At 44.1% G+C, this 21,308-nt stretch overlaps 1 protein-coding gene across 2 annotated transcripts in view; it reads left to right on the forward strand.

Moving 5' to 3' along the window:
* Nucleotides 1-21,308, forward strand: part of MAP1A (microtubule associated protein 1A) — a 66,863-nt gene that overhangs the window by 17,273 nt on the left and 28,282 nt on the right. The window contains exon 1 of one of the 2 annotated variants that reach the window (XM_040601858.1): nt 13,923-14,007. The exons of the other annotated variant lie outside the window; for it this stretch is intronic. The gene's annotated coding sequence lies outside the window, so the exon portion shown is untranslated. Of the gene's footprint in view, nt 1-13,922; nt 14,008-21,308 lie in introns of those variants that run through there. 2 annotated transcript variants of the gene reach the window in all.

The following is a 21,308-nucleotide window of genomic DNA, read 5'->3' on the forward strand; positions in this document are numbered from 1 at the left end:
TTGGGTGACTTTTTATGAATGTTGCTGGGATTCTAGCATAGAGATTGGTAATTAAAGCTTTGTTAATGTATTATTAGCGTAACATAATTTCACTGTGGCTCTTTATGCTTTTCCCCTCAAGCGTCCCTGGCTTCAGTGGCTTAGAGTAGGCTTCTCCAATCCTCGTCAACTGGACCTTGCTAAGACAAACAAGATGAGCAAAGGGGAAGGAGGATTAAGTAGGAAAATAATCTTTAACATGTGACAGTTTCAACAGCTGTGTATAATTTTCTGACAGATTTCTTGGCCTGTTTTTTCTCCTGTGCTATGAATGCAGTTCCCCAGCTCTCTTCCTTTGCTTTTAAAGAATCCTTAGCGTGGGCTTGAGGAGGGAGTCTCTGACCAGCTGCTCTCAATGCCTGAGCATTGCAATTAAACAGCTGGAGGTAAGTGGCTTTGGGTGCTGCAGTGCTGGTCTCTTTTGAGGGCTGAGGACCCTGGGCTGAGCCATTACCATGCCTGAGCCCATGGATACAGCTGTAAAGTTTGGCCATCATTTTCTGCAGCACTTCCCATGGTGGCTTCATGAGGTGGAAAGCCTCTCTTTGCTTAGAGCCATCAAGCGTGCACCGTCTCACTGCTGCAGTGTGGAGTAGAACAACTTGGCAGCATTCATGTGCTAGATGCGAGAGGAACGGGCATGTTGTCAGCATCCCGTATGGGTGCACCGCTTTGAAATGGCGGCAAGTCCTCAGCCTGAGGAGGGTAACGCTGCTTCTGGTGCTCTGCTGCGTCCAGCTCAGGCAAGAGAACTGAATTCCCCTGAAGTGATCTCGTCTAGCATCTTCGCTGCTATTTCAGGAAATAGGTGCAGATTCAGAAGAGGGAAAAACTGTGGAAGGAACCTGTTAATCCTATTTTGCCATGAGATTAATTATTGTCATGTGCTATTGTAATTTTAATGCCATAATTCCTACCTCCTTAGAAAGCAGATGTCCCTCAGTATGACTGGCTCTGTTCCAGGATTTTGTCTTGCCCTGTTAACCATGGCATTGCTAGAACATACACATTTTTCCTCCCCCTGTAAGGACTTCAGATTGCAGACTGGAGGCACTGTTTTCCTTTCCTGGCCTGCTGTTGCTTGTTTTCTGGGGGAGCTGGGATGACATGCTTTCTATTTGACACTGAGAATTTATAATAGCCTTTGTGCTAGGAAACCATGCATTCTGAAGTGGAGTTAGCAGGGATCATTAAGGGCTTGTGTCTAGAGGTATCTTTCTTCTGAAGTACCAAATTGTTTTCGCTCCATTCTGTGTAATGGAATGCCTTGCTGCTTGATTTGGAAACTTTAGGGTATTGTGTCCAAAAGCAATCAGTTTTTCCTGATTTCATGCTAGGGCCAATGTGCTACTGCAGAGGATCCACACCAGATCCCTGTTCCATCTGTGATTCTTTCTACTTTTTGTTTTATCCTGCTGGCCTGTATGAAGCAGTAATGGAACAAATGAGTCAATTCCTGAATTTGAGCTTTGGAAAACTAAGAGTACTGTGAAGAACATAAGTTCCCTGCCTGAAGACAGCCCCCTATTTTTATTTTAAACCAAATTAATGTTTTAACTATCGTGTGTTTTTTATTGGGGGTGTATGTGTTACGATTTTTGTGTTATACAGACTTCAAGGTGAGGCATTTTTTGGTGTTTTTTTTCTTTTTTTTAATGCATCAGGTTGCAAGCAGTCTGCTATAAAGCATGGGGAATTAGATTCAGTGCTTAATTACCCATGGTTAAAACTGTGCCTCACTTCTATGTTGAATTTGTTTATTGTGGTGTCCAGCCACTATATTGCATTCTGCCTGTATCTACTGGGACTGAGTTCTCTTCTGGAAGAAGTCTTACTACCCGCAGCTGTCTTTTCTCCTCACCTCATAAAGTATTCTATTGTAGAAACCAGACTAATTTTGGGTGGTTTGACCTCAAACAATGCTTGTAACTGTGTTAGGATTTTACCAGTTTTAGAATCTTAGAATCTGCCTTTGAAAAATTAAAACCCTAGACTAAAAAAAACCCCACAACCCAACAAAAAACCTCTTGAGTCATCTCTGTAGCGATCACGTTACTGATCACTCTGTTACTCTAAATGAATTACCTGCAGTACATCCACAGCTAGCTCTCTACGCTGAGCTGAGCTCATGCGTGCTGTTCTCAGCTGTGAAGTTGTTTCCTAAAATATATCCAGTTGCACAAGTATGGTGTAAATTGCTTGCTCTTGTCTGTAACATGTTTAGTCCAGTAGACAAGTTAGGTCAATGATTTTGGTACCAATCATGAGTTCCAGTTAACAATTAGAGTATATTCTTGCAGGTAACTGATTCCTTGATAACAACAGTTATATGAGATTCCCCTAGAAATATCGTGAACAAATATCAGCTCCTGAGCTGTCCATCATTTAAAACTGATTTTAACCTTCCCAATACAAGCTAACAGTCTTCTAGAATGTGAAACTATTTTCTTTCTTTTTGCCTAACAATACAAATGCATCAGACCTGTCCTTGGCTGCCTGAATGGGCTTCCCTGTAGAACCATGGGTCATAGTCCAGATCTTGATTCTCACTTCAGGATGGTCGATGACTTGAGTTCAGGGATAGGATGGCTCCTAACGTTGCAGGGTACAGCTTGTCGTAAAAAACTTCACGGGGAGCAGGCCTGCATTGCATGCATGAAAATGGCACATGCAGATGTGGTTTCTGGGAGGCTGCACTTGGCAATGGAAGAGTTCCTACATGGTCTGGTGGCCACCACAAGCTCATTTCTTGTTTGGTATGTAAGTGTGATTCTTCGACCTGCTGTCTCTAAACAGAATACTACGGACATCTATGTTCATTAAAGGAAAATGTTTGGCACAACCAAAGATCCCTGCTGTCTTGTGGGGGAAATGGTAGAGAATGATCTGTCTGCCAGAGATGTTACGTGTGGGGCTCATTTGTTGCAGAGAGGCAGTAAGACACTGCTGTGATAAAAAACTTAGCCAGCACAGGCAACTATTGTACTCCACCCCTCTCCTTTCTTTAGTCATCACTTAGGGCTGGTGTGTAGGGGAAGCACGCTAGCAAAGCTGTCAGTACAATGCTAGCAGTAGCATTCCTGATGCAGGCATACTTACTTGAGAATAAATCTTCACAAGCAGATTGTGTTGGTACAATTACTTAACTAGAAATAAACTGATGTAGTTATTCTCTACTCAAAACTAGTCCTTATACAAAACACAGACAAAAATAACGCTTGATGATGTTTTTTCTTTTTCTGCATTTTATGTCCACAGATAATTAACTTCCCAATTTTGCGAGTTTCTTAGATCAAAGCTCCTAGAGTTGAAGTCACCGCAGTCATGAGTTCACTGGTAGCTTTTCTAAAGTTAGAACTTGCCCTACTAAATTATTACTCTTGCTTCTAAAACCAGACATTGTGGTTAAATATTGTTGGCAGTTCATGGAATTCAGATTCTTGAAGCGTATATGGAGGCAAAGAGTAAAAAGCAAGCAGGTTTGTCCTGGAACAGTCTTTTGAATCCTTCAAGGAAAGTGGAGGTAGTGCATTGTGCTGGACTAGTTCTGCTCTACTAGCTTTCATATATAAAGGTTTGAGGAGTCTGTTTGAATGGACCTTCAGAGAAGATTATCCCTTTAATTTGGTAGAAAAGGAAAATAACAATGAGATTGTTGGAAGAGTTGGACCTTTTTTCAGGATGTAGAGCATATTTTGTTGTTTTGTTTTCCTTGGTACTTTGTATGCTGGTAGATGTGGGTGTTTTCTTGTTTGTTTTCTTTTTAAAAGAAATACTAAGCCTACACTGGTCTGTTCTTGTGAATAACTCAGTGATTTTGATTTCTTGGTCCTTTGTTAAATGGGTTTGGTGGAATGTGTTTTAAATCCATTTAAAAGAATGGTGTTTTCCCCCAGGGATATTGGTCCTTCTATGTAGAACTTCGTAGGACAGACAAGCTGGATGAGACTTAAATTTCTCATGGTTAAAAAAAAAAAAAGACAGGAAAAAAATCTTTAAAGAACACAACAGGACAAGGCTGTATTTTTCTTTCAGATGACACGTTCTCAGTAGTTTTACTCATATTTTAGTAAACTGAGGCCCATTCTGGATTTTCTTTGCCTTCGACTACTTTGCCAGTAGTTATTGTGGAAATTGGTTATGGCTTTTCATAATGTTTCTTTTTAGGTGAATGGCCTGGGTTTGACCTAATCATACCTCTCTGCTTCTGAAATTTTATTGAGTACTAATGATTCTGCAGGAAAATCTGCAGTAGACAGTATGACTTCTATAAAAGAAATTCTCCTGGGATCACTGTTCTAGAGGTGGAATTTGCTTGCATTTTTATTCCTGTTTCATGGAGATGAATAATTCAAAGTGGTTATTGATTTTATTTTTTTTCCTTTCCTCCCCTCCATTTGTTTTTCATCTCTGGTTTCATCTGAGCTGCATCCTTGCAAGAAAGCATGTGCTGCAGTGCTGATCTCATCCTACAGGAGGGCGTAAACCCAAGAGGGAATAGTGCCTAAAATGGATGTCCTTTTTGATCCAGTGTCTGAAGAACATTTGCTTATTTCGCATCTTCTTTGTTTCTTGACTAGTAGGCCTTATAAGCAGCAAGTGGCTGGTAACTGTAATATCCCAAACATACACACAATTTACTAGCACTAGTTCGGAGAGACTAACATTTTACTACTTTAAATTTAAAATACACCTGGAAGAACAGTTCCTGTTCTGTAATCGTAATATACAGTTATTTCTTGTGGTACCTTTGCATGTAGTAGCAACTAGATCCTGTGGCTGTTAGTTTTTTCTTAGAATTTTTTGTTTGTGTTCAGACTTAAATTCATTGAGAGGAGCCTCCATACAATGCCAGTTAAATCCGTGTGAACCTGATGGGTTACAGGTTCTGTAGCTTCAAGGAATGTGGCAGAGCTGTTTTGCATTGCTTACAGAAAAATGCCTGCATTTCAGCATCTTGCTTTCCAATTCTGTCTTACTGAGGAGAAGTGAGACTTGTATGGGTTAATTAAAACTGTACCTTTTTTTTTAAGCACATCCTCTACAGTCTTTGACATAAACCACAGCCAGCCCAAACACTGTGTAGAAGGCACAGGTTTTTCTTCAGGTAGACGTGTGCTGCTTGTTGGAAACACTTTGGGAGAAGACTTTACCTTGAAGTCAGTATTAGTGGTATTAGGAAAACACTTGATCCCAGTGTCACTAAGAAGTCACTAGGATTTGATCCTCATCCCTCTGTAATAAGTAACTAAGGGTAATTGCTGATCAAAGGGGTTTTTAACAAAAGGAATGATCTTGCTGTAACAGATTTGAGAATGTTTTGTCTGGTGAGAAAAGAGTTAACTGTTAACCATGAGGTTGGAGATGTACCTCCTCAACTTTGTCGTCGTCTAGACTTTAGTGTAAAAATAGTTTAGTTTGTAATGTACAGCTTCTTGCTACGGGACTGAGAGCATAACTGTTTGCTTAAACCGGCCTTGAAGATGAGAATAAAAGGGCTGTGTTACTTGTTGGAATTTGCGAGCCTGGATGGAGCTGCGACTCCCCGGCCACCCAGCGCTGTTTTTGCTTTCCTGCCTTAACAAATACTTAGTGAATTTATTTTGGACTCTAGCTATTTCAATTTCAACTATAACACCTCCTTCCTCTCTGGTGTTTTGAGCCACCCTTTTGGGCTCCAAGGGAGTCATGCTGCGCTCATGCAGGGGACACACTGCTGTTCTTACTGTGTCCCAGTATTTGCCTCAGTGCCTCTTTTCATGTTCCTTCTGGTCTTTTAGTGCTGCTCATGTTTGCTCCAGTTTCGCAGCCTTGATTTATAAACCTCTTTATCCTTTCCACCGAGAGTTCTAGACAGGTCATCTTCTGTTGTTTTCCCTAAAGCTTTTGAGTTGCTGAGTTAAATTAGGATCACCATTTTTAAAATCTTATTTTCTGGGACAAGAGAGACCAGAGTGTTGCCACAGAAAACTCACAGGGTTCATGAATTTGTTTAAAGTATGAATTGGAAAAGAGGCTGGTGACAGGTGCTGACAGTCTCTCTGGACCGCCTTGGGGATGCTATTAACACAAAAGTAAAACCTTACTTGGTGAAGAAAATGATACAGAACTAAGCAGAATGGATGACTTGGGCTATCCACCTATAAACTTGTGAAATACCACAGCAAGTTTAGAGAAGCTAGTTCTCTATAGCTCAGGCCCTGAAGTATCAGAAAGAGAAAAAGATTATTCTCAAATTAAAGAATAGAATTGCCATCAAAGTGCTGAAACAAGTGCTTGTGGGGCCTGGCCTAAATATGTAACTGCATTGGACCTGCAAAGCAGCTGAAAGAATTAAATACTTAAGGGATGGAAGGTTCCTTGAAATAGAAGTATACAAACAACTATTGAGGTGTAACTTCATTTAAAGTGGTTATTTAAAAGATAAGAAAACTTGGCAAAAATGAGAAACAAATCTGTAGTCAGAATTTAAGCAACCATACAGAATTAAAAAAGGTACAAATACCTGTAAATAAGAAAGGAAAGAGGAAGTAAGGAAGACTCAGTAAATAGTTGCACAGAAAAATGCAGAAGTATTCAGCAAAAACTAGTAGCCTTTAAAAACATCCCAGTAAAGCCTGTAGGAAAAGAGTAAAAATTGCTGTACCTAGACAGAAATGAGGATAGCCAAGAGGATTTGAGAAGTGATTTGCTGAAGACTAACAAGTAACTAGTTCTTTTGGTTTACTGAAAGCAGATAGCCTGTGAAAATCAGTAACTGGATAGTCAAAGGAAAAGCAAACCTTCCAAGACAACGGATGCAAACAAATCCCTGGCTTCTCTGCAGTCTTGTCTATAGCCTCTGCGCAGCATGCCATGGTGATAGCCTGCTACCTCTTCTCTTGTAATTACTTTGACAGTCCTGTGTAATGAGATCTCACAAGCCTGGGATGCAGACTAACGGAGGGGTTAGAGTTCTGTGCATTGAGAACTGCACACTTTTTGTGCAGAAGTGCAGAGAAATAAGTACCTGTCCTTCCTAATAAAAGCATATAAATCAATATCAGGGCTATGGCTGGGTCAGGGTATGGTTATTCTTCTTTGTCCTAACACTTTTCAGAAGCTGGTATACTGTTCATTGGAATCTCTGTTCTCATTAAAGCCCTTGGCCTGTAGTTGTGAAGAAAATGAAGTGTATTTGAGCAGAAGGCAGTGAGCAACTCAGAGCTGTTGTTCAGAGAAGCACGACCTACCTAGACTGAACAGGTATTCTAAGCCCTATTCAGTATTACACTTTAGCTGCAGTTCTTGGAGGTCTCACATTTCATAAAAACACCCAGCCTTCACTTACATAAAAATGTTTTAAATATCATGGTAGAGAAAAGCATGGAGATGTGACCCTGGTGGCATCCTAAAATTTGAAAATAACAGAAAAATATTTTAAGAAGTTGCTCCTGTTATTTTTTGCAGGCCTGGGGCAATAGCCAGTCTGTGGCTTCTTAGTATTTATGGTTCAGCACATTCCTGTCTATTTCCCACTGTCTCAGGTGTGGAGTTATGAAATAAGCATTCACATTGTTAACAGTTATATTCCATATGTTATTCCATATCCTAGTCAGAAGGGAGCTTCACCTAACATCCCAGGAAGCTCTGAGACCTTTTCAAAGCCTCATGAACAGGCAACAGAATTCCTCAGCCAAAAGACAGGGTCTTTGTTTCAAACCATAGTGATTTGGTGACTGTTGTCTGCTTGACTAATTGGAGAAGAACTTCTTTTAGTCTAAGTGGGGAAAACTTCATCTCTCTTCTCTAATTCAAGAGCTGCAATAAATCTGTCCTTGCATCAGAGAGTAATAGTGTCCTTAAATACCAATGTTCCAGTGGTCCTTGGAAGTGAACATCAATGAGCCTTACCTCAATACTGGTAAGATCACTGGTTTTCTGGTTTGGGATTTTTTGGTTTTGTTGTGGTGTGTTTTTTTTGTTGTTTTGTGGGTGGTTGGTTGTTGTTGATTTTGGTGTGTGTTTGTTTCTTTTTTTCTTTTTTAATCCTAAACTTCTGTGTACTCCTGTTCTATGGTCCTGGTGCCAGGTCTGTGATGTCCTATATCTGTCAGGCAAACCTCCTGATTTCCTGAAGGACTGAAGAAACATAAATATTCTTGATTATAGCATCATAGCTCTGTAGGTGTTACTGGGTTTAGAAAGTAGGAAGTGGAAACTAGAAGCTCAGTGCCCTCTCTTTAGGCAGTGGAAGGGACTTGAAACTCAGCAAGTGCTTTCCTAGTTAGTGCCCCTTTTCTTCTGCTTTTGACAGCTATTTTAAGACTTTTTTGCTAAATGATCATTTGTTGTGTTCTTTAAACCTAAAAAGAAGAGGTTATCTGCAACTGTTACCTGATCACAAGAAGGCAGGAGGGTTTCCTCAAAGAGCTGCTGTGCAGGAGGCTTTTTAGGCCAGTTAAGTAACTGGTGCATGGTAAAGGCAGTAGCTGTTTTAAGAACCTCTTAGGCTTTGAGGAAGTGTCTTGCTGGTCAAGCAGTACATATACACCAAAGGACTGCGCTTTGTGCAGAACACCATACCTCATAAGTAGTTTTTCTTTGTAAAAAAACACTTGCAAAGCACAAAAAGATGCAGTCCTGTCTGCTGGAGCCTGAGCACATAACCAGGAGTGGAAAGTGACAGTTGAATTAGAGACAGTAGATGCATCAACCTTCAGTCAAGAATTTCATAGAGATAACTATTTCTGATGTAAATTCTCTATAGCAATTGGAAGACACTGAATTTTATGACCTGGACAGAGACTTTGAGGCAAAAGGGAGGTGAAAGCATGATATGATGTTGTTGAAACAATGTAATTTCCTTATAAAACAAGGTCATGGATGGAAGATAACAAATTGCCCTGCTATATATTAAAAAAGTTTTAATATGGTTAAGGACATCAGACTAGTTCATGCGTAAAAGTGTACTTGCATGACTGTTGACAGAGAAGGATTTTGGAACAACTACTAATATCTGTAAATGTCCTGATTAGACAGTTATATCAAATCTTACTTTGCTGCTTGAAATAGAATATGCTGTATCGATAGAAAAAAATCAATACAGAAGGAGACCATGCTGCCCTAAATTTCCTGCTAGGGGCTAAATTTGGTCACCATTGTAATGGGCATAGAAAAGGAAAAGGCTGCAGAGTTGTGTGTCACTGTGTGAAATGTCCTAGCGCGTATGCCCTTCCCATATGTGCTGGGGGGGAGCTGTGAGCCTGACGTGCTCTGAAGAATCTATTAATGGCAGTGCAATTTCCAACACAGACCAGTTCTGGACCGAGGCTGTCTGAGCCCCCTCCCTTCCTTCCCACACCAGTTGCAATGATCTCTGGAGGGACACACAGATGTGTCTCGGTGTTGTGGGTTTATTAGGAAAGACCTGAAAAACTGTAAGCTGGATGTAATTATCCTGTAGGCCAGGTCCATGCTGTAGGCTGCCACCTGGGCATTTCTTACACTTAGGTGGGTGATGTTAACTCAAATATTAAGAAGCCTAGTTTATCTGCAGCAGTAGTGGCAAATATAGTCCCTTGCTTTGTCCTCAGCACTGCTGCAAAGCAGCACGTTTTAGGTAATCTCCTTGGCTCACCTTGTACATCTTAAGGCTGAAGAAGGGGGCTGCATGTTTGTTTTGCAATTGTTCTGTATCCCTCGCCTGTTTACTTTGGTCTTTACTTCTGACTCCCTATTCCCTTTGACTGTGCAAACCTCTCCAGCTTGTGATATACTGGTTATAGTGGGATTAAAGGTGCAGTAAGTGGTTATAATGATCTCTGTTTCTAAGAATATCTGTTGTGGTGCAGAGGGGATAAAAAAATGAGTCTGAAGTAATGATGAGCAGAGGAGGCTGGGAGCATGGACAACAAAGGTAATATATTAATGTTAAGGGTATAGGAGGAGGGCAAATATAGCCTGTATACATATGCAAAAAAAAAAAAAAAAAGTACAGGGAGTACACCACAATAGATTTTCTCTTCTATGTTTTGATGGAAATTGGTAAGCTTTTGCTAACTGGTGGCTAAAAAATTTTCCAGAGCTAGATTGAATATGCAGTTCCAAGTTGTTATATTAAGGATCAACATAAATGTCTTCAGGATATGAAAGAAAAAACCCTGGAACATGGGACCTTAAAAAGGACTTGGAAGGACCTGGGGACCACTAAGATTAGTGTTACACCAGTGTTCTCAGTGAACAGATGGATACTGGCAGATGTTTCCTGATGCTGTTCTTTACCATGGTGAGGGAGGTTCTCACCAGCATCACTGTCACAAGCAACATGCCCTGGATCTGTGCGGGGCCTGTGCTGTTTGACACGTTCATAAAGGATTTGGGGTATAGTGTTAATGCTGAAATAACAGAGCTGCCTGCTGATTCGAAGTTATTGATGATCACTACATCAAGGGCTGGCTCTAAAGAATAGCAGCAGTCTCAATGCTTAGCTGCAGTCAGAAAGCAAATGGAATGCTAGGAATTAGAACAGTAGAAAACTCCATAGAAAACATCATTATGCCCTTATGTTGGTGTGTAGTGCTCACAATTCTTAAACGTGTTGTGCGGTTCTTCTCCCTCTTTTCCTGTCTCGGAAAGAATATTTTAACAAGAGAAAAGTGACAGGGGTGATCAAAAAGGCTTCACTACAAGAGGAGACTTAAAAACCAACCAACCAACCAAATAAAAAAACCCACAAACCTAGCAGTTCTCACATTACAGAAAGGGCAGTGGAAGAGAGTGTGACAGATCCAAGAATACAAAACATCTAGTGAAGGTTAATGGGAAATTATTCTTTTTTTTTTCTCTCTCATAACCTAAGAATTAGGGGGTATCAAATGAAATCACTAAGCAGAAGCTACAACCCAAATATACAAAAGGAAGTAATCTTTACACGTGATTTATCACTAAACAATTGCCACAGAGTTCAAAAGTCTATGTAGCTTCAGAAGGCAATAGAGAAGCTCATGAAATTTCTACACAAAGATGCAGAAACAACCTTTGTTGGTCAGTGAGGGCATCTGCCAGGAGCCGAGAGGTGTAATTGGGAGTAAATCAGTCTGTCATGTATTCTGTGCTCTTTCCTTAACTGTCCACTCGTGGCTGTGGGCTAGGTGGACTCATGGCCTGACCCAGTGTTCCCACTCTACAGTTCTTGAGGATTAAGGGTCATGAGAAGGATTTTGAGGCTAAACTTTATCAGATGAGGGAGCAGGGATGCACAGATACGCTATGGAATGGGCTTTTCTGCATCATCTCCACTCTTTACAGGCACGGATAAAGAATACAAGGAGGTATGGTGGGCTGTGTTCTGACTGCTGTCCAAACAGTTTTAATTAAAACTATCATACCAAATTGACCGAAATGATTGATCGTTACCTTACAACTAGCAGAACTAATTATAACAGCACCAAGAAGCAGCAGCATGAAAGAGCCTGGGACCAGCAAGCAGGCTTGCTTCTGTTCTTTGAGGCAAACATTTCATAGAAGTGAAAGCTGGAATTCTGTTCCCCGTGACTGAGTGCAAGGTTGGGGAGCTGAGCCCTCCTGCAGCCAAAGATGGGACACTTCCAGTCTGTGCAGTGGTTTGCTTCTCCACATCACTGATCGCTTGTTTCACAGCCCTGGCTACTGTCAAGAATCCATGTCCGTGAATTCCATGATGACAAGACTTTGCTGAAGTCACATGTAAGTGCTCAGTAGACACTGAACTGAGTGTTAAGATCAATGGGTGGCTGCAGCCGTTCAACTGTGGCCGCTTCTTCAGCGTATATAGAACTGTTCTTCATTGTAATCCCAGCCCTGACATAAACCCAAAGGAATTTTTACTTTGAGGTAGTCTTTGTAGTTTCCAGTAGACTTGATCCATTAGTTCCTGAATTAAATAATATGGAATGAGAATCTAGGGATTTACATTTATGTAGTACACATTTCAAAAAAAACCTTTTCGCTTTCCACCGAAACAGAAAAAGGGTCAGCTTTACTGGGTTCTCTGCTGAGTTCATCAGCTCTCTTCTCTCGTTCAGACAGCAGGAACTTGTACTGCTCCTCAGAACCAAGGCTTTTTCACCCAAAAAAGCTGGCTTCAGACTGAACCCTCATTTTCTTTCCAAAATGAAACCCTTTTAAGTATTTCAGTTGAGAATCATGCTTGAAAGTGTTTACTATTACCTGTGTGTGTTTATGTTGGTGACCAGAACCTGCTGCCCTCTGGGTCGCTGGCAGGCCGGTGTGCCTTGCTGCAGGTCTTTCAGAGAACTTTCCAACACTTCGTCCCAGGATCTAACAGTCCAAAGGTGTGTGTTAAAAAGAAACGCTCGATCACTTCATGGCAGTTGTTGCTGTATTCCTGTGGCTGCGAGGTTATGTTGAACTGATGATTCTGGTGACTGGAAGGGAACTGTGTCCCTTACCATCTGTTAGCTGTCTGGTTTGACTGTCAAGTGAGGGGTTGGGCACAGATCTACAGAACTGCTCGCTGCAGTGACTTTTGTGTCAGAGGTGAAAGCAGCATCCAGAAGGCTCTGTTCTCTTGCAGTACTCACCACCGAGGCTCCAGCCCACTGGGAGTGGTTCCCAGCCACCGCAGCAGACTAACTGGCATCCTCAAGCAGCTGGTGTTACTGCCTGTGCATTGGAACTGGCAAGCAGGAAGACTGGGATGTGACAGGTGTAATGGAGCAGTTCAGCAGCTCCCATAGCATGGAACTATCTTTTTCAATTGTGCGTCCCTTGTGAGGTTTTTAATCTTTGGTCTTTTTAAATAGGGCATTAAGATGAGGATGTGTTCATTGTTAGAAACATGAAAATCTAAGAATTTTGATTCCCAAACATTAGTTTTGCCTGAGGTTCACAGATACTTGCCACTGATTGGCAACACCTAAAAACTGCGGAAGAAAAGATTCTAATTTTTTTTTTTTAAACGCATCAATATTTTGTGATTTTATTCCTGAATGTGCTATTGTCTCTGACAGCCCTTGGAAGATCACTGAGAGGGAGACTTGCTGTAGGGCAGGCAGGACATCTCCAGCTTCCCCAGTTAATTTGTAATCTAAAAGTAAGACAGGATCTTGTATAAGGCCTAGGGCACCAGTAGCAGTTTCAGCACTTGCTGTGAAAAAAGGTCACTTCTGGCGACTGGCTTGCCATGGAGTAAATCTGTTCCAGCATCAGACTGATAGGCCTAAGCCCAGCAGAGCGAGGAAGCGTGCTTCTCTGTTGGGTGCTATGGAGGTCAAGCGAGCCAGGCATCTGTGCTGGTTATGAAGCAAATTGCGAGGTTCTTAGAAAGTGATTTAAACCTTTATCTGAAAACAGTGCTGGAAACAGGTGTCCGGAGGTCAGGCTGCCAGTGTTCTTGCACTGCTCATTCCAGTTCAGTTGTGGGTTCGGTGGGATCCGAGGTCACCCATGACACAGCTCAGTTTGCCAGCCACCGTACACCAGTGGCTGCGATGCCGTGCCTGTGTCCTGGCCTCTTATTGAACTGGGGGAGCTGCTCTGCAGTGGGACCCCAGCATGAGGCTCCAGCTGAAATGATTCATGCCGAAGCCCCCCTCCGAAGAGATGGGGGTGTGTGCCCCTTTGGGGTGCTCCCATGAGGAATAGCCTGACTGCAGGAAAAACCCGTGCGGGTAGGGTGGGAACCCGCATGTTTGCGGGACTTGGTGCAGTTTCGGGGATTTTGGAGCGCTGGCCAGAATCCCGGCAGTCCGGTGGGACTGCGCTCCCCCGCAGCCGCGGCGGAGCCCGCAGCCCGCAGAGGGTTAAGGCGGCCGGGCTCGCTGCGGCCGGTGCCGGGCGGGGGGGTGGGGGGGGCGCAGCTCCGCCCCCCGCCCGCGCTGACACCGCAGCTGCTCCCGCAGCCCGGGCTGTGCCGGCGCGTCTGCGGCTCCTCGGGCCCCGCACGGCTGCTGCTGCTCCATGGGCCGCTCGCCGCGGGACGGGATGGTACGTGCGCGGCCCCTTCCCACCCGGCCACCCCCCGCCGCGGCTGCCAGCGGGGCTGGGGGGCTTGGGAGCGGGCAGGAGCGATGCTGCTCGGGGAGGGGGGCTGCAGCAGTGAGCCAGCACTGGCTTTGTTCTTGCTCTGATGCCCTTGGCTGCTAGGAAGAGAGGTGGTGGCCCTGGGGGGGTGGGCTGTAGGTGCAGGTACCGGCTCCTGTCCTCCGCCTGGTCCCCGGGCGTGAGCTGCTCGCCCTGCGCTGCCCTTGCAGAGCAGCGGGCGAGGAAATCTTTGTGGAGATGCGGTTTTCTTTCCTTGGAACTTGAGCCGGAGGGCGGGGGTGGGTGGGCAACCGACTGGTTGCTGAGGGGGAAAGGACTAGTAACGAGAGGGAACAGTGGCTGCAGATGGAGGTGACTTTTTTTAAAAAAAAAATGATCTGAGGACCTCGCCCCTTCTCAGCTGCTTGAGCCCTGAGTATAGGAGCAGAAGCCGAATTCCCCAGCTGCTCAGCTGTTTACTGCACTTGTGTCATTAGCTCAAACGCAGAGAAGGAAGTATGAAGATGGGTCTAGAGAAGAATCTGGAGAAGATATTATGCCTGTCGAGGACTTAAGGAGTCCTGCAGCATTGTGATTTATCCCAGTGTGGTCTTTCCTGAAGATGGGGTGCTACTGGGGAAGGGAGGAGGTGGCACAAGGCATCTCACAGATGCTCCTTTCGGGCAGGGCTTGGTGAAAGCCAGTATTAATGTCTGTATCACTGTTCAGCACCGTGCTGATGCTGGAATGAGGCTAATGCCAGTCAGGAGGGGGGAGGGTTGTTAAGGTGGACTGTCATGCTGATGATGAGATGGCAGAGAGATACAGGGCCCCTTTTCCAACCTCTCTTTCCTTTGGTGCTGCACACCCACACACGAGTGGTCTTGAAGTAGCTGAAGTCTGGCTTTGAGCTGCTCAACGCTACAGTATTTCACTACAGGAAGCCAAAAAGCATCCAAATGCGTCCAGTTAGTGGGGGAGGAAAAAAGGGAAGGTTCTTGTAAAATGTGAGTGATGCAGCCTTTCTAGGGCAGCGGAGAAGAGAAGATGCAGCCAGGCTTGGAGCTGATTTTCATCTAGTAGGCTATAGGGAGGGGTTTTGTGCTTTGGAAATGAGAACAGCAAAGCTCTTTCCTGTTCCTAGCAGTAGTCCTTTGTCATCCCTTACCCTGCTATGTTTCCTGTGTAGCACAGAGGTGCAAAGGGCCAGCTTCTCCCTTTATCATTAGGTCTCCTGCATCACAGGTAGTACTGTGTGATGGTGACACCTTTGCAGTCCACAGACACACAGGATTCTATTTTCACAGGGTATCTTTGACATCCTTCAGTGTTGCCACCAGCAAACACCTTGTTAAAAGTGTTAAATCATCTGTATGCTAATGCTAAAATGTGTTGAAGGATTTCAAAATAGAGCCTTTTATCTCCAGGGTCCAGAGCTAGAGGGGCTGTAGCAGGGTCTGGCACAGTGCACAGACCAGGGTATGTGACCATGAATATCTCTCAGATGCTGCTGTTTTGGGCAAGAGGGAGAAGGAAAAGAGGCAAACCTCATTGACCGGGGAGGGAGCAATGAAAAGAAGTCAGCGGTGATGCCAACAAAAGCTTTCTTAATAGAGAAGAGAGTGGGCTGACAGCGATCAGACTGGGACTGTCAGTGATGTAGGGAGGGGAAAAAGGAGGGAGCTGGACACGTTTATCACACAGTGAGCTTGGAGGGGAGGAGCGTGGCTGCTGCACACTCACACACGCAGAAACACACGCGCACACACACACACACTGCGGCAAATTCTGCAGCTGGTGCCTGCTGGCTTATGACTGCAGAAAAAACAAGCTCTGGTTTAAACTCTCTGATCTCAGAGACGAGGCTGTTTCTATTCCAAGTAGCTCTGGTTCCACTGTGAAAAGCCCTGCAGCGTGGGCACTGTTCCAGAATGACAGGAATTCCTTTTTCTTCTGATGGGGCAGGGGCCTTTTGCTGTATAAGGTCAGTACCCTCCTTATCTCCTTGATGGCTCCGTACTGGTTGGCGGCATCCAGACTGCATGTCTGTCCTTATACTTTCTCCAGCAAGTAGCTATTGTACACAGGCTGGGAATCGGTGGGTTTTCCTCTCCTCCTTTCCTTTCCTGCAATCTGACAAGGCCAGGTTGTCAGATCCTCTGCCCTCCTCACATTCAACAGGCAGAGAGATGTGTAGCTTTGCAGCGGTTTCTTTCCTGACAAAACAATCCAAGTCTTGTCATGCCTTTTTGCCACTCTTCCTCATGTCTGTGTTGTTGGCATACCTGAGTCATGTCCTCAGCAAATGCGGGGGTAAATGGATGATGGACTTGAGCACAGGAGTGTGGTGAGCACAGGCTCTCTCTGGTGAAAGCGAGGAAACCGTGTGTACATGAACAGGAGGTGCAGGGTCTCATTCAAAGGAGCATGGCTGGACACCAGAGTAGGGGTGGAAGATGGGTTCCTCAGCAGGAGCTTCTATGGTCTTGCACTCTTTGTACGTGTTCATACACAGACCATTCTAAGTAACTCCTGGGATGGCTGCATCTCACAAAGGAAGAAGAAACTGAGAGCCAAATAAGGATTCAGCAATTTATCTTTGGGGTAGTTGTCTGAGTAGAGAGATCCTAGTGGGTGCTGCTTCTGGCCACTTGGCTAGCACAGCCAAGTGTGCTAGGTGCATTGTCACAGGGTTGCCACTACTAATTGATGGGTAGAGAAGAGAGACTTGAAAAGAAATGCTATGGGGGACCAAAGACGACGAGGTTGTCTGGTTAGCATACAGGGACCAGACAGCAGCAACTAGCTGAAAATGAAGGGTGTATCCACTAGCCTGCAAAGTGTTCGTTAGGCAGAAGCACCTGGGGAAGAAAGGGAGGTGCTAAAGGCTAGCCATCAGCCCAGTAACTGCGTGTGGGAGGACAGACAGTGTTATATGTAAATGAATGCTTAGAAATTACTTGGGGGGGGGGGGGGGGGGAATTTACTGGGTGGAAAAGAGGATTTGTTTTTCTTTTTTGCTCAAAAATCCAGAATTAGCTACAAGACCACGGCTTTCTGGACTCCAGCATCAGCCTTGTAGCTGTTGATAAGGAAAGACTAAAGAAAGTATTGAGCTACTTTGGTTCTAACTTTTCTATATTAGTTTTTTCTTCATCTCCTTAGAAGTACTTGGTTGAGTAGTATCGATTCCTCTTACAAATACATAGGCTTTGCATTTGGAGTAATGCTTTCCCTTCTGCTAAAGCATTAAAAGTAACAAATTTCTACCAGTTTTCTGAAAACTGGTGGGGCAGCAGAGGGGAGTGATCCCAATGGGTGCCTTCGCAGGGACAGTATGCATTCTGTTTGGGCTGCCATCGGGGCACTCACCACTTAGGCACAGGCCATCAGACAGTGCACTTCTGTCTCCAAGCATGCTGCCACTTCACCAGTTGGTGGTTGTGACTCATGAGAGGGGCTGAGGATGTTGTAGGGGACTGCAGGGAACATGGAGGGAGCTGGGATTATTGCAGCGGGACAGTGCAGGGTGGACACAAAAAGCAGCCTTTGTTAATTCCATGCCTTGCTGTGCTTAAACTCTGTGTCTTGTTTTTATCTTCGCTTCACGCTAAAGAAATGGAGAAAAATTTCTACACATGCTGACTGGTGACTACAGATCAGTTCTCCTTTCACACCTTTGTCTCCAGGATCTCAAAAGCTACTGGAGTACTAATGGAACAATTAGTTGTGTATCCGGCTCTTCAGGAACTCTCTGTCCTTCTGAGCCTTTATTCGTAGATGAATTTGAGCATTGGTGTCCTCGGCTAGCAGGTTCTTAGTTCTCCCAAGACAGGCCTTTAAGTCTTGCTGGATCAATCTGTCAAATGTATAGAATAATATTGGGTTGGATTTTATTTTTTTTTTACTGGGGAGTGCAATTTTGATTCACTTACACCTTTCTGAAACATCATCATCCCAGTTTCTGTGTTTTGAAAGAAAGCAAGACCCTTCTTTTCTTTTGAAAGTAAAGGCTTGGATAGCTCCTCTAAGAGGATGAAGGTTGAGAGTCTCAAGTGGAAGGAGGCATGTAAGTCACAGAAGGTGTAGGATTTAATATGCGTGTCTATTATCAGTGTGTCCTACTGAATAACTTGTGTGTCTCTTTGCACATACTATTGTCTTGCATGAGCTTTCTTGTGAAACGCTGAAGTCTGGCAATTTACTAGAACCTACCTTAGAGCTCTGGATTCACAGTTCAACCAGGTATGTAAGGTATTTGTGTCTCTGGCATTCTGCAAAACAAGAAATCTGTTGTAAATTTGTGCTAATTCTTGAGGTCCTGGAGAAGAAGGTGCAACAGGAGGAGGACTCATCTGTTGTTGCCAGTCAGACACGTGGAAATCTATCTCCTTGTCTTGAGTGTGAAATGAAGGTGAAAACAAATCACAGAGCTTAGGTACAGCAAGATGGTTTCAGACCCCTCCTAAGCAAGAGGCTGAGCCTCCTCTGACTCCCCTGGGAGTCAGCTAAATGCCTTAGGCAGCACTGGCTTAATAAGTGGTTGTCATTGAATATGCTCATAGAATACCTGACCTGAAATTCTTGCAGCTGTTTTAAGGTTGGAAAGGAGAGTCCGTTCCTGACTCTGAGATACTGGCCATGGTAATAAAATAGCAATACCAGCTGGCAGGACATAAGCAGCACAAGCTATAGCTTTAGCTCTCACCTGGAGACTTGTCCTGAAGCTGCATGGTACCACTGCACAGGTGAGCTGGCATTTGCTAGCTCTGCTTTTCATGTGTTTTGGTAGTCCTGAGAAAAGTCCTTTTGGGTGTTTCTAGTGAAAAGATGAAGGCTATAAAAGCTTAGTGCTGTTTTTCATGACGTGCTAGAGCTACAAATAGATTGTGCTAAAAAAGCATGGCAGCATAACTGGCAAGTCTGGATCGTTTGTTTCCTTTATTGACTTGAAAGTTAAAAGATTAAGTTAATTGCTTTTGCACTTGCTGTAGCTGACCTTTATTTCAGCGGGATCTAGCCATCTCGCCTGCACCACTCTATTAAGCTCCAGTGCCAAATTCTGAAATAATTAAGGAGAAAACTGGAAGGAAAAGGCCATTAGTTATCTCTCTTTCGGATGTTGCCTGAGGAATGTCAGTCTGTCGTCAGGCACTCAGGGTGCTAATAGCTGTCTTAGAGGAGAAGTGGACAAGAAGCCAGTGATTTACCTTCTGGTTGACTAGATTTATGTTCTGAAAAGCTTCCTAAAATGGTTTAAAAGGAGTGAATTGCAGTACTTGGACAGAAATGCAAACACTGCCCAGGCCATACAAGAAGTAAGTGGCTTCAAACAAATCTGACTCCTTTCCCTGGTAGAAAAACAATGGTTAGGGTGGTTCTCTGTGGCTTTGACCTTCTTTTTGAAGAACCAGAGTGCAGGCTAGTAGGTATGAGCACAAAATGTGTTTTGGCCCAGTTCCTGGTGGCTGGATTTGCATGGGAGTTTTAATTGTTATGAGGTTTCTTTCTTGCTGTTGGTCCATAGGCAAAGGCAACTGTCAAGGAAGAGGGAGGCATGGGAGTGTGGAAGGGTTTGCTTGCATGGCTCTGAGGGAGCTGAACAAGTGAGGGGCCCCGAGACAAAAGTATTCGTTGTAATTGAGGCTCTTCCAGTCCTCTTTATTCTCCCAAGCCAGTAAGTCCAGTCACCGATTCCACTGTGTAATTGGCAAGCTGAAAGAGACCTGGCTAGACAGGGTAGCGTTAAGAAGTAGGGGCTCCTCTTTGGAAGTGAGACCTCGGTGAGCTCAGTGCAGATGCTGGTGAGAGGCAGTGCGGAGCTGGCTTGTCACCAGCACTGAGAGAAGAAGATGTCCTCACTCAGCTGGGAACCTCCTTGGCTTCTCCCAAAGGCCCCTCTCTTCAGTGCTGAACAGACAAGGACTGCATTTGCCAGTGGAAGGGACAGGAGGCCTTGCAGCTCTGCACTTTGAAATAACTTTCTGTATCCCATTCATTGTTGCTGTACTCTGAGCTGTAAATCAAATCACAGGAATCCAGACCATGTAAAGAATCTATTAAGTGGCAACTAGACCCAAGAATGCAAAGTTAAAATGCAGCAAAGAAAGACGTTGGCAGAGGACAGCTGCTTCTTCTCAAGGGCTGGCAGAATACAGTCCTTCTGTGCTTTACCACCCCAGCCACACAGAGTCCACAGCTGGGTTAATATCTTTATCTTAAACGGAGATGACATTCAGCCGGTCATCTTCAAAACAAGCAGGTGAGAGGGAAGAAAAGCTACTTAGAATGAAACCGTTAACAGTACAGAACAGGAAGGAGGTTTGAGGAGTCTAAACGGATCAGAGACAGGAGCCTCTTGCCAGAAATGTGGCACCTCACTAGGCAGACAGGAGGAAATCTCAGAATTATTTCCTTATTTGTGACAGCCATCCCTTTCTTGATACATCTAAGCTCTCTTTGCCTCAGGCCGCTTGCTTACACATTTCATGTTGATCAGTTGTCAGGGGGGAAAAAACAAATGAGAGAGAAAAATAGGACAAATCATGAACTGTACCTCCAAGTCAGTCAAGAGTCAGCATTACGCAGATACTTCAAAACTAGAAGAAATGTGCCATTGTCTTGAATCTGTGCTATGTTCTGGTTGTAAGAACATATATCCTGTGATGCATGTTCTTATTAAAATTAAGAAACCAGAAGCTGTCTGACTGGGTGACATAAAGGAGTCTTCAGCTGTGAAATCTGAAACAGGGCATCTGCCTCAGTGCCAAGGGGAACAGTTTTGTGGGAACCTCTGTTCAGGGACTGGCAGCAAATCACAGCTGAAGTCCCACTGACAAGGAAAACGTGAAACATTAATTTTGTTTCCAAAGGGACCTCTGTATGTCTGCCAGGGTGTTGGTGGAGTGAGGGCACCAGGTCAGAGGGTATCTTAAAGTTTAGGTTTTCTCTTGTGAATTTAACTGGAGATGTTTAAGAAGTTACAGCTCCAGCTCCTCACAGCTGGAGATTACGCCCCTGTGCAGAGCTGTGCTCTTGGTTCACGTGAATGCCATACGCTGTTTCACAGCAAAAGGACGCAAGGCTAGGTTGAGTCAGCAAAACTGCTGAAGGGAACAGAATCTCTCGTGACCGATTCTGCACCTGGCAAGCTAGATGGAAGTGCTCTTCTTGTCCGTTAATGTAGCTCAGTGATGGTGTAACTTCCAGTTGAGGGGTATTTAATGAACAGTTAGTTAGGAACAGTAACCTCTGGAAATAGATAC

Source organism: Falco naumanni, chromosome 7 (assembly GCF_017639655.2).
Source record: "Falco naumanni isolate bFalNau1 chromosome 7, bFalNau1.pat, whole genome shotgun sequence".
NCBI classification, from domain to species: Eukaryota; Metazoa; Chordata; class Aves; order Falconiformes; family Falconidae; genus Falco; species Falco naumanni.